This window comes from Myotis lucifugus, unplaced genomic scaffold, assembly GCF_000147115.1.
Source record: "Myotis lucifugus unplaced genomic scaffold, Myoluc2.0 scaffold_110, whole genome shotgun sequence".
Classification (NCBI taxonomy): Eukaryota; Metazoa; Chordata; class Mammalia; order Chiroptera; family Vespertilionidae; genus Myotis; species Myotis lucifugus.
In genome coordinates this window covers 1,364,460-1,370,331 of record NW_005871158.1, presented here as the reverse complement: position 1 = coordinate 1,370,331, position 5,872 = coordinate 1,364,460, and the positions used below count along the sequence as shown (strand labels likewise).

The window sequence follows — 5,872 nt, the reverse complement described above, 5'->3', positions numbered from 1 at the left end:
GACAGGGGAGGGGGCACTGGGAAAGGGAGGTGAGTGTTACTGGGTATGGGTTTCTTTTGGAAGTGTTGCTAAGGTCCTACAATTGGCTCCTCTGAGGGGGCGTGGCTAGGCCCTGGGGGCGTGACTCTCAGGGCGGGACAAACCAGCTTAAAGCCCTGCTGAGGCACAGCAGCCCAAGCTGTGGTGGCTGTTACTTCTGGAGGCATGGAGGAGTGCGCTTGCCTCTGTGTCCTGGGCTCTTCGCCGGGATGTCGCTGTCCTCAGGAGTGCCAGGGCCCAGCTGAGATGGTAGTGGCCAATGGCAAGCCGGCCCAGTCCCTAGCAGAAAAGCACACCGAGGCTGACAAGGCAGCGGGGTGTTGTGCGGGGAGTGGAGGAATCGCGAGTCCCATGTCGCCCCCACCGCCCCCGCATTGCTCACTGCAGGACCTGCCAGTGGAGGTGCTGGTGGAGATCTTCGCCTCGCTCCCTGGCACAGATCTGCCCAGCCTGGCCCTGGCCTGCACCAAATTCCACCACATCCTGCACACTGACAGCATCTGGAGACGGCGCTGCCGCGAGGAGTTTGGCCTTTGTGAAAACTTGCAGAATCTGGAGACGATAGGTATGTCTTATCGAGAAGTCTATGCAAAGCTGCTCCACCCATACAGACACATTTTGGGATTGTGGCAGCTAGATACTGAGGGCTGTAGAACACTGCTGAATGTCGTGGTGGACGGCTTATGCATTACTGGTTGGACGTGCAGGCCTTGCCTTAACACCCATGTGGATGGCCCAATGCAATTCAAGCCCGCGTTCAGAATTCACCTGTCAGAGAGGACATCAGCCACGGTGGAGTGCATGGAAGGCCGCCACAGCAGGCCCCACAACCGCCACATGCAGATTCAGAAGGACAGGTTTACCACCCAGTGCAACAAGACAGACCACCTAAAGGATTTACCGATGCGGCTTAGGGACGAATGGGGGCGGGTGCTGGTGCAGGAGGACAGACAGCAGTATGACTGCCTGACCTACCGCCGCCTCTACCTCCCGCCGAGCCACCCGGACGACCTCATCAAGCCAGGCCTCTTCCAAGGCAAGTGCGATGTGTACGGCCTATCGATTGCCATGCTCAGCTTCCATGGGAAGTATGCCAGGGTCACGAAGGTCACGGGAATAACCAAGACATTAGCGTTAGAGATCCACCTCATGCGCCGCATCCAGCTGCCAGATGGCCAGATGTTCCGCAACTTCAACAAGCTCTCCCGCGTGGTCCAGGAGATCGAAAGGCAGGTGATCCGGGAGCAGATGCAAAAAGGCAGGACTGAGGAAAGCGAGGGCCATGGCTGGCAGAGCCCTGCCCAGCCCAGAGTCAGAGAGTCTGGGGCTGCAGCTTTGGAGGAGCAGCCTGTTCCGTTTGTTCTGCCTGTGGGCGTGCTCTCAAGAGACCACAACTACCCCCGAACCTGCAGGATGTGTTTCTATGGCGTGTACACTGTTAAGTTTATTGTTTCCTTACGTGACTACACCTACTCCAGGAGCTACCCTGGAGTCTTCATCCTGTTCGATGAGAACCACTTTGGGTTCATCCGGATGGACCTGAAATACTTCATCCTGTTCCGCAGAGTCCAGAACACCTTCCAGAATGTGGAGGCACCATCCCCGCAGGCCTTCCTGGAGCTGCTCAAGGAACATTCAGTACCGACCCCCTGGGAGAAGCAGCTTGCATGCACTTTGAAGATTTGACCTTCTGACCAGGATACCCACCTTGGTTTGTTTTTTTAATCCTCACCCGGGGATATTTTCCCATTGATGTTTAGAGAGAGTGGGGGAGAGAGGGAAAGACAGGAATATAGATGGGAGAGAAACACATCAGTTGGTTGCCTCCTGCCCAAGCCCAGACCAGGGCCAGGCTGGGTAGGAGCCAGCAACTGAGGTAGAAATAAACCTTAGACCAGTGGTCTCAACCTTCCTAATGCCGCAACCCTTTAATACAGTTCCTGATGTTGCGGTGACCCCCAATTTCATTGTTACAAATTGAACATAATTAAAGCATAGTGATTAATCACAAAAGCAATATGTAATTATATATGTGTTTTCCGATGGTCTTAGGCCACCCCTGTGAAAGGGTCGTTCGACCCCCCCCCCAAAGGGGTCGTGACCCACAGGTTGAGAACCGCTACCTTAGACCTTTCCATCCTCAGGTCCAGGCTCTATCCACTGAGCCAAACCAGCTAGGGTTGAGCATGTCTTTTTAAAAAGAAAAAGAAAAAAGAAAGATCCTAAAATTAGATAGTGGTAATAGTTAGATTGTACAACTCTGAATATAATAAAAACCACTGAACTGTACATTTTAAAATGGTGGGTTTTATAGTATGTGAATTATATCTCAATAAAACTGTTATTAAAAATAAAAAATAAATAAAAAGGTCCCAGGTTCGATTCTGGTCAAGGGCATGTACCTTGGTTACAGGCACATCCCCAGTAGGAGGTGTGCAGGAGGCAGCTGATCGATGTTTCGAACTCTCTATCCCTCTCTGTTCCTCTCTGTAAAAAATCAATAAAATATATTTAAAAAAATAAAAGAATAAAAATTAAAAAACAAATGGGCTAACAAAAGTAGAGAAAACAAAATAGGACAATAAAAATACTGATTATTCTAAAATAGGCTAGAAACATAGGAACAAAGAACATTGAAAACAAATAGAAAATAAATAGCAAAATGGTAGATTTAAACTCCGCAATATGAATAATTGCATTAAATATAAATGTGTACATACAATAATTAAAAAACATGGACTTTCAAACTGGATAAAAGGGGGGAAATACAACTATAAAAGACACAGTTAAATATAAAGATACAGGTAGTGGAAGGGGAAAGGACTAAAGAACAGAAACCATGCAAATGTAAACATGCAAAAGCTTGTTTGGCTATATTAGTATCAGACAAAATGAAATTTAAAGCAAGGATATTACAGGAAATTGGAAAAAGATGTTTGATAATGATAAATGTGTCAATTCATAAAAAGACATAGCAAAAGTTAACAAGTATGTACCTAACAACAGAGCTTCAAATATATGGAGTCAAACCTGATCCAAATAGAAGGAAAAATGGAGAAACACACGATTATAGTTGGAGAAGTAGACAGGAAAGCAGTAAGGATATGGAAAACTGAAATAGCTCTATCAATCACTTTGACCTATGTGACATTAGTAGAATATGTCACCCAACCAGAGCAAAGAATACACATTCTTTTCCAGTACATATAGGACATTCATCAATGTGAATCATACAAACTATATCAAGTCTTTGTACTTTTGTTTCAAAGAAACAAAATTACACACAATATGCTTTCTCATCATAGTGAAATATAAAGCAGAGAAATAACACCACAACTTTTTCTTTGAAAATATTAATTGGTAAGCCTGTGGAAAGACAAATTTTTAAAAAAGAAATGTGCTATCAAGCTACAAAAAAACCATGGAGGAACCTTAAATGCATATTGCTAAGTGAAATAAACCAATCTGAAAAGACTACATACTTAATGACTCCAAATATATGACATCCTGGAAAAAGCAAAACAATAGAGGTAGTAGAAAGGTCAGTGATTGCCAGGTGTTTAGAGGAAGGAAAGGAGAGATGAATAGGTGGAACACAGGGAAATTTTAGGGCAGTGAAACTACACTGTATGGTACCTTCAGGGTGGATATAGATCATTACACATTTGTCAAAATCCCTAGAAAGTACAATACATAGAGTGAGCCCTAATGTAAACTGTGAACTTTAGTCAATAATAATGTATCAATATTAGCTCATCATCGTTAACAGGGGAATGACATTGATGCAAGCTGTTAATAATAGTGGAAATTGGAGGGAGTATATAGGAACTCTTTACTTAACACTAATTTTTTATTAAACCTAAAACTTCTCAAAAATAAAGTCTGGCCCTAGCAGGTTTGGCTCAATGGATGGAGTGTTGGCCTGTGAACTGAAAGGTCCCAGGTTCAATTCCTGTCAAGGGCACATACCCAGATTGCAGGCTCCATCCCCAGTAGGAGGTGTGCAGGAGGCCACCAATCAATGATTCTCTATCATCATTGATGTTTCTAACTCTCTCTCCCTCTCCCTTTCTCTCTGAAATCAGTAAAAAAAAATTAAAAAAATAATAAAATAAAGTCTATTTTTAAACAGTAAAGATAAAACACAAATTACTAGTATCATGAAAAAAAAGAAATATGATTACAAGTTTTATACATATTTAAAATAATAAGGGAATAGTATGAAAACTTTATGCCACTAAAATTGACAGCATACATAAAATGGGCAAATTCCTTAAAAGATACAAATTACTGGAGCTAAAACAAGAAGAAATAGAAACTATAAATAGTCCTGTATCAGTTAAGGAACTGGGATCTATAATTCAAAGCCTTCCCAAATGGCTTTATATATTCTATCAAATCTTTTTTAAATAAGCATTACCAATATTACAGAAAATATTTCCAAAAATAGAAAGTGAAAGAACACTTCTCAGCTTGTTTTATATGGTTGCATAACTCTGAACTTATAAGCTGACAAAGGCATTAAAGAAAAAAAATTACAGGCCAAAAATTTAAAGAAAATATTAGTAAATAATATCCAGTAATATTTGATCATATGGAATTTGTCTCAGGAATGTAAAGTTGGTTTAACACTCAAAACCCAATCAACTCAATTAATCACAGTAAGAAAATAAAGGAGAAAAACCAAATGATCATCTCAATAGATACAAAAAAATTAACTTGACATAATTCAACATCAGCAAACACAATTCAACTCAGTAAAGCAGTAATAGAGATTTCTCAAGCTAATTGAAGTCATCTATATTTTTAAAAAAATAGAGCTATTTAATGGTGAAAAACTGAATACTTTCCCTCTCAGATCAAAACAAGACAAGAATGTTCTCACCACTACTGTTCCGCATTGTATAGGAGGTACGAGCAAGAGCAGCCAGGCAAGAAAAATAAATGAAAACATACAGATTGTAAACAAGGACATAAAACAGTATTTATTCACAGACAACATGATTATTTGTAGAAAATCTTAAGGAATCCACATATCAAAAAAGGCTACAAGCATAAGTGAGTTTAGCAATTATGTTTACTAGTAAAAGATCAGCATGCAAAAATGTATTGAATTTCTATATACTAGAAATTAAAAATTAAATTGGAAAAGAATGTTCTTAATAATAGTACCCATGATATTAAATGAAAATATTTACATTTAGATTACCAAATATGTGCAAGACCTGAACATTGAAAATTACAAAATATTGAAAGAAATTAAAGATAGCAAATAAATGGAAAGATATATATCATGTTCAAGAATTGAAAGTTTTAATGGTAAGATGTTATGTTCATATATTGAAGTCCTAACCACCTATACCTCAGAATGTGACCCTATTTGGAGATAGAGCATTTAAAGAGGCAATTAGGTGGGCGAGCTGGTTTGGCTCAGTGGATGGAGCATTGGCCTGCAGATTGAAGGGTCCCGGGTTTGATTCCGGTCAAGGGCATATACCTTGGTTGTGGGCACATCCACAGTGGGGAGTGTGCAGGAGGCAACTGAATTGATGTTTCTCTTTCATCAATGTTTCTAACTCTCTGTCCTTCTCCCTTTCTCTCTGTAAAAAATCAATAAAATATAGTTTTTTAAAAATAAAAAATAAAGAGGTAATTAGGTAAAATAAAGCCATATGGCTGGGTCATAATATAATACGATAGGTGTCTTTATAAAAAGGAGAAATCTGGACACAGACAGCACACCAATCCAGAGGTGACTATGTGAGGACATGAGAAGGCAGCCATATACAACCTAGGAAAGAGACCTAAGAAAATGACCCATTAATAATTATTT

The 5,872-nt window shown here is 40.7% G+C and overlaps 1 pseudogene; it reads left to right on the top strand.

Annotated features, from left to right (window-relative positions):
• The first annotated feature begins 204 nt into the window (after positions 1-204).
• LOC102418778 lies at positions 205-1,725 on the top strand (annotated as a pseudogene).
• The last annotated feature ends 4,147 nt before the right edge of the window (positions 1,726-5,872 follow it).